Source organism: Podarcis tiliguerta (genome assembly GCF_965153285.1).
Source record: "Podarcis tiliguerta genome assembly, chromosome: 16".
In the NCBI taxonomy this organism is placed as follows: Eukaryota; Metazoa; Chordata; class Lepidosauria; order Squamata; family Lacertidae; genus Podarcis; species Podarcis tiliguerta.
This window is the reverse complement of record NC_139549.1, coordinates 6237602-6249977: the sequence shown is the minus strand read 5'-3', so window position 1 is coordinate 6249977 and position 12376 is coordinate 6237602. Positions and strand designations below refer to the sequence as shown.

At 45.6% G+C, this 12376-nt stretch overlaps 1 long non-coding RNA gene across 1 annotated transcript; it reads left to right on the top strand.

Annotated features, from left to right (window-relative positions):
- Nucleotides 1–6277: 6277 nt before the first annotated feature.
- On the top strand, nt 6278–9350 carry LOC310666268. Its single transcript, XR_014505829.1, has 2 exons — nt 6278–7336; nt 8926–9350. It is a non-coding gene; the product is annotated as an uncharacterized lncRNA (long non-coding RNA).
- Nucleotides 9351–12376: the final 3026 nt, after the last annotated feature.

Sequence of the window (12376 nt, the reverse complement as noted above, 5' to 3'; positions counted from 1 at the left end):
AGTGAAACTATGGAATTTATTCCCACAAAAGATAGTAATGGCCACTAACTTGGCTTTAAAGAAGATTGGATAAACACATGACGTATAAGGCTATAAGTGCCTACTAGACACAATGGCTACGTTCTATTTCCACTGTCAGAAGCAAGAAGCCTCTGAATGTGAAGCCAGTTATTGGGAATCACATGTGGGGAGAGGACTGTTGCGTTCAGATTGTGCTTGCAGAGTTCCCATAGTTCTAGCCCAGTTCCTCTGTGAGAACACAAAGCTGGATGAGATGTCAGTTTGCATTTCTTAGTGCAGAAAGTATTGATCTGATGTGGAGAGATCTTTCCTATTCTAATTAATTCAAAAGGGTTCTGGAAGCTGCTTTGTGTGAAAGAAACAAGCAGAAGGTTCATGATGTTTGGGTTATTCCTTCAGAGAAGCTAAGTACAGCTGGCTTAAACTGGTTCTGTTTCTGTTCTCTTCTTCAAGGTCATGCTGACGATAAAAGTAAGGCCAGAAGGAGCCCGGATTTCACTCTTTCTATTTCTTTTCCTTCTGGCGTGGTGTTCTGTACATAGCATGCTTAGGGTTAAGGTTCAGACTTTTTATAAGTTATTGTAAGTTTAAGCTAAGTCTGCTGCAACTAGATTTCTTATGGACAGTGCCAATCCTGAATGTATTGGATTTGTGACCATTATGCTCATTTGCCTTCAGTAGCAGTAAAGCTCTGCTGGATGAAATATTAATTGCCTCTGGTATATTTTTTGGGAATCTTGCAATGTGTTTGAGTTGTTACTCTGCTAGCTCCACATTGGAATCTACCCTGGATCAATATTGAGTAGAATTCCATGACATGTTGGACTATGCTGAGCCTTTAGCCTGATCCAGAAGGTCTCTTCTTATGCCCTACTGTTGCATTCTTCTTTGCAGACTGGTCCTTCAGTGCTGCATCCTCCTCCATGGCAGCTCTCGGCACAAGCCAATCCCCCGCCATTTTGACATTCTCCAGCAGGACGGCCCCAATAATCCCGACAGCCTCCTGAGGGCCTGCGGACACAGCACGACCCTCTTTGGCAGCAGTACTCTGTGGCTGTACCAGTGCAGAGACATCGGCTGCCATAGCAGCGGTAATTGTGGCCTCCTCTGATGGGCAGATCTTTGTCACAACAAGTCATACAACAAGTGTTATTCCCATAGCAAAATGGCGTGCGGCGGGTATCCAGCCAAGAACCTGCAGGGTCGTACCATACTGAGTTCAAGTTGAAGTATGACTCTCTCCCAGAAGAGCAGGTCATTATGTATCCAGAAGAGGAGGAGGGGCTGGAAGAATAGAAAACAAATTGGCAAGTGGTCCAAAAGATAGTCCAGCATAGCTTTGCTTCTACAAACCATAGAGTCCTACCTAGTCCAGCATCCCGTTCTCAGAGTGGCCAACATATTTATTGCATGGTCAATGCCTCCCTCCAATTCACACTTTACAATGCCTCTGCCCCACAAGGCAATGGTGGACCTGTGGCTGACATAGGGATGGGAAAGAAATTGATTTCAGTTTGTCTTTAAAGGCAAAGCTGCCAAATCTGCATTTTCTGAAACAATATGCAAACCAAATGACAGCAATCCTTTGAAATTTGCACATTTCTGAACTTTGCAATGCAGTTCGTAAAAATGCATAGGCTGCAGTGTACATAAAAATGCATGTATTGGAGAAAATAACATACCAAACACTTTTTATTAGGGTAAATTGCTAACCTCCATTTTCCTTTAAAAAAAAAAAAAAAAAGAATCCTCCTGAAAATTCATCACCATTCTAGTGTGAATTTCTGCTAAATTACACATTTTTAATGCATTTTCCCCTTATACGTACATTTTTGCAAAGCAATTTCCCCCATATAAAGTTTTTTTTTTTTTTTACTAATATATAAATGTGTAGAACATAGGATCCAACTCCTGGGGGTTGAGGGGTCTTTGCCCCCCACCATAAAATATTTGAAGGGGCCAGGGCCCCCCAAAATTAATGGGCATTGCCATTCAAATGGCGTGCTCGCACCACATCATGTGATCGATTATGCTAGGTGAGGCTTCCCTGCCCCCCCCCTCTGGTATAGAAACACTTTCCCCCAGCATATGCCCCCTTTTTGGGTGTACGTTACTTGGAGAATGGCATTACAAAAATCAGAAAAGTGCAAATTTCAAAGTATGGCAGTGCTTCAGTTCAAGTAGCAATTCTGAAAGTGCAAATTTGGTAAGTTGATTTTTCAATGCAAGCTGAAACAAATTTCTCCATCATCCCTTGTCCCAACTAGCCAACATGGCATCTAATCTCCTTTCAAACAAATCTGGTTGGGTGCTCAATAGACACAGCAAACCTTGAAGATAGGTTGAACTAGTAAGTGTAAAAAAATAAACTCAATACCATATATTTCTACACCATATATCTATATATACACATACTAGGAGCTGCTGCTCTTGCTCACTTCACTTGCCAACCCTCCTACCTGCCAACATTTTTGCCAATGCCCCTTCCCCGACACAGGCCCTCCTCCCATTACACCTTGTCCCACCCCTTCCACCCACAGTTCCCCCAAGCCTCTGCCCCTCCTCTCCCAGCTCACTTCAACTCCCAGCCCCTTTTCAAGGAGGGAGGAGATGCTTCCCACAGTCACTTGCTAAACTGCTGTGTGAAGTGTCTCCCTCCCTCCATTTAACCTCACTACAGCAACACTTGATTGAGGAGGAGTGCTTCACAGAATGGCATGCTAAGCTGTTCTGTGATGTGCTCTCCCCTCTCAATTAAGAAAGAAACACATAAACTCTTCCTATATGTCATACTGGAGTTGGCAAGGCTACCTATTGGTGGTGACACAACCTGCCAAGTTTGATGAAAGAGAGAGAAAGAGAGAGAGATGATTGATAAAAAATCTTCTATCCCATGGCCAGATGGATCAACAAATGCCAACAATAAAATCAACGAACTATAATATATAGTGTCAATTTTTTAAAAAACACAGAAACTCATTAAACAATATTCCTCAATAAACAGGTTATATGAAAGCACTTCTAGTTTTATGAGAAAGGGAGAAAAACCTTCCCTATGACTGAATCATGAAGTCCAAGCTATCCTCATCTCCCATGGATTGTTACAACTGCACATGACTCACAGCTGCTAGAATAATTACCAGCAACACTTTGATGTGCGGAAAGTTAATTGTGATGCTACTTTCAAGAAGTGTCTTAAAATGATTTCCATTTGCCAGCATACTGAGCATACCTGAAAGTTAACCCTACCTTCTCCCTTCTGGAAGAGCTTTTTCTGACACTCAGAAGCCATTGTCTTATTTCTCTGGCAAAACAATCCACTTGGATTTCTGCACACCCATTGCACACCCATTGGATTATAACCACTCTGTTGTGACCCTCTCCAAGCTGTTTAAACCTCACTGGAAGACATGTTTGCATGTTGTTTGCATGTTATGAGATGAAATTTAGAGTCAGGACTTGGAGAATTTGGGAGAGAAGATCCTACGTAGATGCTCAATCTTGTTATGGAGCTCCTGTATAAGGACCCTCCATACAATATCTTGAAGAGCCACAAGCTTCCCTTCTCTGTCTTACATCCTGCCACATGTCCAGGAAACCCAGAATCTGCAAACTGCAGAGATTCTCAACATCTCTCCTCATTTCTCCAGGCAGCCACTGCTATCCCTGACCATTGGCCATGCCAATAAAGTTTACTTCAGTTGTTTCCATAGGAAACTCAGCTTGGTTAGTGTGCCAGACACTTTCTGGAGAGCCATGGATTCCCCAACTCTGCAAGTGCATTAAATGTGCTCCCTGATTGATTGGGACATGCTTCTAGGACAGGGGTGGGGAATTTATGGAACATCCAAATGCCATCATCCCTGACCACTGGCCATGATGACTGGAGCTAATGGAAGTTGGAATCCAAAAAGACTCTCCATCCTTGGACTAAAGCTTTCTTGGTGTGGTCTGACTTACCCTGTGGATAGTCAAGGCTCTGTGAGGCGATGCAAGGGCGAACGTATGAGGGACCCATGGCCTTTTTATAAAGCTCAGGAGCTCCTCAATAATGAGAGACTCTGCTGTATATAGGCCTTTCATTCCTCATGTCAGCCCCGGTAATTTGGTGTTCCCTTGATACAACATTCAACACATTGACTCGCACATTTTCAATCCGCTTCCATTCCTACATAATGACAACCTGAGCACCATAAAAAACCAGAGGTTTACAACTGAGCTAACCTACATTGCCTTTTTATTTGTGTTTTATTCCACAGTGATACTGGTAGCAACCATATTAGTTTAGCACTGGAGGTGATCAAATTTGAGGCACATTGGTTTCAGAACCACCTCTCGTGACTGGGTGATGATGTGGTGACCATGTTTAGAATCCAACCATTCCTGGCTTGTGCCTTTGTGGTAAACCAACTGTTCCGTCGTGTTCTTTTCTCACACCATTTATCTCATTATGTAATATTAGAAAATAGAACAGGTTTGTGTGTTTGCCATGTGTGTGTGATTACTTAAGAAGTTCAGGTGCTTTTCTACAAGTTTTTAGAAGACATGTGGACTCATCCAAACATGATCAAGAAGTGAGTTGGTAGTAGAATGATGTGATAAATTCCTGAATTCCAATATAATGCTTGCTGGGCTTGTGAACAGGAAAATGACTTAATAACAAACACAGGAAGTTGCCTTATTCCAAGTCAGACCACTGGTCCTTCTGGTTCAGTCTTGTCAACACTAAATTGAGATGACTCTCCAGGATTTTAGACAGAGGTCTTTCCTGCCTGACCTGGAGATGCCAGAAATTGAATCAGGGACCTTTTGTGATTTGTACCCAGGAATGATTTTCTTCTTCTTCAAATAATGTATTTTCTTTTTTCAAAATAGTTTTTATTAAAGGTTTTCTTGGCTTACAAGCATACACACATTGTCTCTATTTTCAGGTTGTAGAGTTTTTTCTACAGATCACTTACATTCTATGTGAGACAATGATGTTGTATACTGTATAAGGTTGGGAGGGGGGAAGAGAGGTAGGGAGGGGGGGCAGAGGGAGGTAGTATTGTAACTTACCAATAGTTGGTACCCAACACCATGAAAATTGGTGCTGATATGCCCAAGAAGCTCACCAAAATGCTGGGGAGGCTGCACCTCTATAGGCACATACCTCCACACGTGATGAGATTGCCCCCAAATCCAGAGCCGTCTTTCCCATTGGTGTAAGTGGCTTGTTGCGCCAGGGCGCCGGTCTCTCAGGGGTGCCCTAGTGAGTGGGGGAGCTGCACGGCTTTGCCAGCAGCCTCCCCTTTCCGTGCACACCCGCCAGCTGTGCCCCGCCCTGCCAACTATATGGCTGGTGGGCATGCAGCTTCTTTCCCAAGCCTCCGTAGGAGGAGAACGATCCCAGTAGAGGCTTAGGAGCTTCCCTCTCAAGCATCTGCATCTGCTAAAGACAGCCCTGCTCCTAGTTGTTGTCCTCCTCCTGCTTCCTGGTGAAATGCAGCGCGCAGCCTTCCTGGGCTGCCTTCTCCGGCGCCCCGACACTGGAGAGCATGTCCGCCATCACGTTTTCCTGCTTGATTGCCACCACCACGCCAGGGATTGGGGCGGTGGGGGAGGCAGAAGACATTTTTCACCACCCCCTCCCTTGTTTTGGAGTTGTTGGGGGGGTGCCAGAGGAGGAGGAGGAGGAGGAGGAGGAGGAGAAGAAGAAGAAGAAGAAGAAGAAGAAGAAGAAGAAGAAGAAGAAGAAGAAGAAGAAGAAGAAGAAGAAGAAGAAGGGGGGGAGGAGGAGGAGGAGGAGGAGGAGGAGGAGGAGGAGGAGGAGGAGGAGTTTGGATTTGATATCCCGCTTTATCACTACCCAAAGGAGTCTCAAAGCAGCTAACAATCTCCTTTCCCTTCCTCCCCCACAACAAACACTCTGTGAGGTGAGTGGGGCTGAGAGACTTCAGAGAAGTGTGACTAGCCCAACGTCTCCCAGCAGCTGCATGTGGAGGAGCGGAGACACGAACCCGGTTCACCAGATTATGAGTCTACCGCTCTTAACCACTACACCACACTGGCTCTTTGCACCACGGTGCTGGATATGCTTAAGATGGCCCTTCCCAAATCCAACCCTTCTGGGCAGCAGTCCTGCAAATGATGTATTAACTGAGACAAATAGGGCTTTCAGCATAGGAACACAAGCAGGGTTCTGCTGGATCAGACCAAGGGTGGCCTATCTAGGATTCTGTTCTTACAGTGGCCAACCAGTGCCCCAGTGGGAAGACTGCAAGCAGAATGTGAGCACAACAGCAACTCTTCTCACTTGTGAATCCCAATAAGTGATGTTCACATCCCTGTTGAATTTGGCTATAGGCCTGTCCAGTTCACTACCTTGTTCTCAGAGCAGCAAGCCAGGTGCTCAAATGGGAAGCCCACAAGCAGGAACAATAGCAGGTCAATAGCAACTCTCCCAAATTGTGATTTCCAACAACTGGCATTCAGAGGCATTCTGCCTCCAACTATAGATGCTGCAGGATGGAGTGTTAAGTACTACAGCCATGTTAGGATATAGTTCCGTTCCACCTTAAAAGGAACAGGCATGACTGTTGTGTGTCACATGCCTGTTTACTTCCAGCACAGTCTGCTGGGAACTTCCGTTTGTATATTGCTTTGGCTTTACTGCAGTTTTGCTAGACACGAAGGGAAGCAGACATGTTTTTCCTTTGTTCCTGAACTATGCTGAATAAATACCTGTAAATAATGCTTACACATGTCTCTGTCCGCCAGTTCCATTGTGAGGATTTATTCACTCTGCTGATAAGAGTGTGCACAGCTTCTGAACGTTTCTGAGGCTCGTGTTGCTGATTGATGCTGTACCGCAGGTCGCCCAGCTGCCGGCCAGTGGCTGGAGCCAGCTGGGGGCCTGCCAAATGCCCCCATCTCCCCAGCAGTATCCCAACAAGCCATGCCTTCTTCCAGGATATTCTATTCCATATCTTCTTGCAAGTTTCACAGACACCCAAACAAACAAACAAAAGCAGTAGCATTCTGTAGCACGAAATATGAATATTCTCAGTGCTAGGTAGCACAAACAATCTCTTTCTTCATAATAAGGTCTAAATTGCCATTCCATTTAAAATAATGAGCCCAAGATCAGATGTTGGATGAAGGCACAAAAAGACTGTTGTGGTTCGGGTTAAGACGCATGATGTCTTTTCCAATTTGGGGCTATGCCTCACGTCCTGGGGGAGGTACATGGCACCGTATAAAATGATGTCTGTCCTATGGTCTAAATAATTCACTCAGAGCACTTTGGCCTTCTGCTGCACAGCTGCCATAAAGGGTGAGCATGAATGGATTTTATTATATTTGAAGATACGGGGTGGGGGAGGCTCAAAGTTGCTGTTGGGGGGTGAGAGGCTTGGAGAAGCTGTGAGGAAATGGGGTTTGGGTGATGTGTAAAGGGAGGGGTAGATGGTCTGGCAAGCAAGGGTGGAAGCCCCTACCATGTGTGTGTGTGTGCGCGCGCACACTTGCATGTGTTTGCATCCAACCCAATGTACATTGGATTGCATCCAAATATTCTCTGTTTCTGGTAGGAGTCTTCTTTTGATGCAGAGACAGGGAACCTGATGTACCTTGCAGATGCAGCTGGGCTCCAACTCTCATCAGACATCTCTGACCATTCACTAGGGCAAGGGACCTTTGTCATTCCAGATGTAGATGGACTCCAGATCTCATCAGCCCTAGCCAGCATGGCCAATGATGAAGGATGACAGGAACTGTAATCCAGTAATGTCTGGAGGGCCACTGGTTCCCCATCCCTGCCTGATAAGTGATGGTGAGAGTTGGGAAATGGAAGTTCAGCAACATCTGGAAGGACAGAGATTCCCCCTATGTGTGTTCCAGGGCTTTTTTAAAGGCAAAACTTGCCAGAACTCAGTTCTAGCACCTCTTAGGTGGTCACCATTGCCAATATAAGAGAACAAGGGAGCTCATGGTGAGCTCCGGTACCTCTCTTTCTAGAAAAATAGCACTGACTGTGTTCTAGTGGAATAGCACCTTCTGTTGGGGAAAAAAGGAAGTGCTGGATTCCACCTGTCAGCCATGAATGCAAATTTGTGTCTTTGCTTATATCCAGACAGAAAGCCCCTTGAAAAGTCAAGGGGCTTGGCTTGGTTCTGAGAGACCACCATGCTAAATGCTCAAAGTAACAGGTGTGAGACTTCAACTGGGCACACTAGGTTTCATTTCTGAACTTGTTTTGGTTTGTTACTGTATCAGGAAACAATGGCTGTTGTTGTTTCAAAATGGCATTTCTGTAAAAGAATGAGTGGCTTTTAAACTCCTGAGAAGCTCTGTAAGATGGCTCAAGTGGCTGGAAGACTCTGGCTGGAAGACTCATACTACCTGCATCTAGCTCAGGAGTACCTACTGTGGTGCACTCCAGATGTCATTGGACTATAGCTCACACCATTTTTGACCTTTGGCCATGCTGGCTGGGGCTGATGGGAGCTGATAGTCCGTAACAACTTCTGAAGGGCACTATGTTGGCTATGTCAGATACGGTCATTAGTAGGAGGTGGCTGAGGAGGTGAGGCACCTCCATTCCTCACCTCTGAAGTAGCAAGACCGGGCAGAGGAATAGGAAGCTGCAATTAGCCTTCCATATCTCAAGCCTTTAGGTGGACAAGACTGACCTCCAGTGGAGATGTGTGAGGCTGTGGGTGGCAAACCCAACTGAAACAGCTCAAGCATTCAGATAGGCATCTGCATTACTCATGAGTTGGAAGGTCCCTCAAAAGTGGCCGGCAGCCTCTGTTTGCCAGTTTTGAAATTTATGACAACTTCTGCAGAGACAGGAAAGAGTCATGTGGGAGATACTGAGTGCCATAACTGCTCCTTTCTCAAATGCTTTTAATCCCTTTTCAGCATCACCGCAGCTACAGGAAAGATGGGCTGTTGTGGAAGTGGTATGAGGAATGATGACGAAAGAAGATGGCATGAAACTCGTAGACAGGCAGCGTGTGTGCCAAAGCAGCCCAGAGGCCATCATAGTGGTGGTGGCTGCTGCTGCTGCTGCAGCAAACCACGACCTGCCCACCATGAGTTGGAGCATTCTGGACCTTCTCCAGCAAGGCAGAATTACCCTGTTCAACCTTACCCTTCAGCACCCATGCATTATAAACACCATGACATGTATTCCCCAGAACCGGTTCATACCAAAGGCTGAATAAACTACCATTTCAAGCACTGCAGCACCCCAACACCATAAATTCAAAGACTTCAATTCAAAACTTCAGGATTTAACATCTTCGGTTGAAACAAAAAATAACAAAAACCATGCGCTACACAAATTTTAAATTTCTTATTTGCCATCAAGTCTGAAGTTGACTGTCAAGGTCTGGATTTTTCAGCAACTGAAATACCACGAGCGGCTCCTTTGGGAGGAAGGGCAGAACATATATCTAATAAATTACAACAATTAGATCAACAGGAATGCCAGAAATAATACCAATAATTATAGTAAAAATATGGATGTGAATGTTAATAATGCTATCATTGAAATGACAGGTGAATGGATAACGAGCTGATTTAGCTGCTGTGGTTTGGTTTGTGGTGAATTCTCTCTCTCTCTCTCGTGTGTGTGTGTGTGTGTGTGTGTGTGTGTGTGTGTTTAACTGGTATGGCCAATGCACTGTGCAAATTAGGCATTAGGCACTGAGCTAATTAGGCATCACTGAAGGAAGACACCTTCTACTGAATCAGCTCATTGGACTGCCTCGCTCAGCACTGTCTTACACTGACTCCAGCTCTGATTACCCTCTCAGAGTGGTTGAACAATCAATCCCTCTTCCCAGGGAACTCAACTCTAGGAATCCCACCTCTGTGAAAGATGGGGGAAACTGCAGTCGTCCACATGTTGTCAGACTCCAACTCCCATCAGCCTCCAGTAGTACTATAGCCACTCTGAGCAGCTTCCAACGAAATATTAAAATACAATAGTCCTTCAGATATTAAAAGCTTCCCTAAACAGGGCTGCCTTCAGATGTCTTCTAAAAGTCAGGTAGTTTTTTCCTTTGACATCTGGTGGGAGGGCGTGTTCCACAGGGCGGATGCCACTACCGAGAAGGCCCTCTGCCTGGTTCCTTGCAATCTCACTTCTTGTAGTGAGAGAACTGCCAGAAGGTCTTTGGTGCTGGACCTCGGTGTCTGGGCAGAACGATGGGGGTGGAGATGCTCCTTCAGGTATATTGGGCAGAGGCCATTTAGGGCTTTAAAGGTCAGCACCAACAGTTTGAATTGTGCTCGGAAACGTACTGGGAGCCAATGTAGGTCTTTCAAGACCAGTGTTATGTGGTCTCGGTGCCACTCAAGTCACCAGTCTAGCTGCTGCATTCTGGATTAGTTGTAGTTTCTGGGTCACCTTCAAAGGTAACCCCACATAGAGTGCATTGCAGTAGTCTAAGGGGGAGATAACTAGAGCATGCACCACTCTGGCGAGACAGTCCACGGACAGGTAAGGTCTCAGCCTGCGTATCAGATGGAGCTGGTAGACAGCTGCCCTGGACACAGAACCTGTACCTCCATGGACAGCTGTGAGTCCAAAAGACTCCCAGGCTGCACACCTGGTCCTTCAGGGGCACAGTGACCCCATTCAGGACCAGGGAGTCCTCCACACCTGCCCACCTCCTGTCCCCCAAAAACAGTACTTCTGACTTGTCAGGATTCAACCCCCAGGTCCAATGGTCAAGGATAATGGGAACTAGAGCCTAGAAGAATTTGGGAGGACCATATATTGCCCATCCCTGGTGTACATCTGAAGCAGGGATGGGAAGCCTGTGGTCCTCTAATGGTTGTTGACCTGGTAGCCATCGCAGCAACATGGGGTGAGGATAACTGCAGCTCATGGGTCATATCTGGACATTTTATGGTTCACTATACTCCGCCCCTCTGTTACCAATGCCGCCCAATAGACCTCTTATAAAGATTATTAACTCCCACGGATCCACCAATCTGAATCCCTTTCAGAGTTCCTCATGAAGAGGGATCTATGGTTAAACAACTCTTGGAATTCAGCTCTGTTGAGAAGGATGAGGAAGTCTCCTGACAACTCTCAGCACCCTTAACAAACTACAGTTCCCAGGATTCTTGGGGGGAAGCTGTGTCTGTTTGAAGTGCTATGCTACTGCTTTAAATGTATGCTGCAGATGTGGCCAGAATTTCTAAACACCTTTCATTTGTTGTCCTGTGTCCAACTAATTAAACAAATCTAATTTGGATATTGTGTAGGGATAGGATTTCCAGCAACACTGATCAGGAGAATGCAGGAGAATGGATGAAGTGAGTATATCTGAATAGTGGGGCAAGACACCATTTGGTAAATGAAGAAGAAGAAGAAGAAGAGAAAAAAAAAGAAGAAGAAGAAGAGGAGGAGGAGGAGGAGGAGGAGTTTGGATTTGATATCCCGCTTTACCACTACCCAAAGGAGTCTCAAAGCGGCTAACATTCTCCTTTCCCTTCCTCCCCCACAATAAACACTCTGTGAGGTGAGTGGGGCTGAGAAACTTTAGAGAAGTGTGACTAGCCCAAGGTCACCCAGCAGCTGCATGTGGAGGAGCGGAGACGCGAACCCGGTTCACCAGATTACGAGTCCACCGCTCTTAACCACTGCACCACACTGGCTTTCTGCTGTCTGCATTCACACTGGTTATACCTCCTTTGCCCAGTGGTTAGGGATGGGAGAAAAATCCAACCCAGTTTGCATTTAAAGGCAAATCTATCAAATTCACACCTTCCAAAACAATATTAGAACCAAAACACACCCACCCTTCGAAATGCACATGTATCTGAATTTTGTGGTGCACTCCCCCTCCAAAAAACCCAGTATTTACAAAAGTTGCATATATCAAGGGAAAGTGTGCATAAAAATGAATATATTAGTGAAAATAAGATACAAAAAGCATTGTATTAGAGGAAATGGCTTTTTAAAATATGCACATCTGTCAAAATTGAATACAGAAAGAAATGACGCTTATGTGGCAAGGCCCCCCCCCCTACTCTTCAGTCCCCCTCCCCCAATACAAAGAATAAGACACATGACATCCAATATCTGGGAGAAATCAGGCCACAACTTGATTGATAACAGATGTAAGAGGTTTGGCATGGGCATTGGGTAGGCCCTACCCCTTCTGGACCACCTGTCCGAAGAACTTGCATTTTGGGGTCAACCAGAAATGAGGGAGTCCCTGACCTACATCCAGAGGTAACTCTTCCACTATGTTGCACCTGGGGAGTGCTGTGGCACCTCGCCCCTACATGGGCATCTAGATAGAAGCATCTACCCTAAATACCCTATTTCGGATGGGCCAGGCAGAGGCTT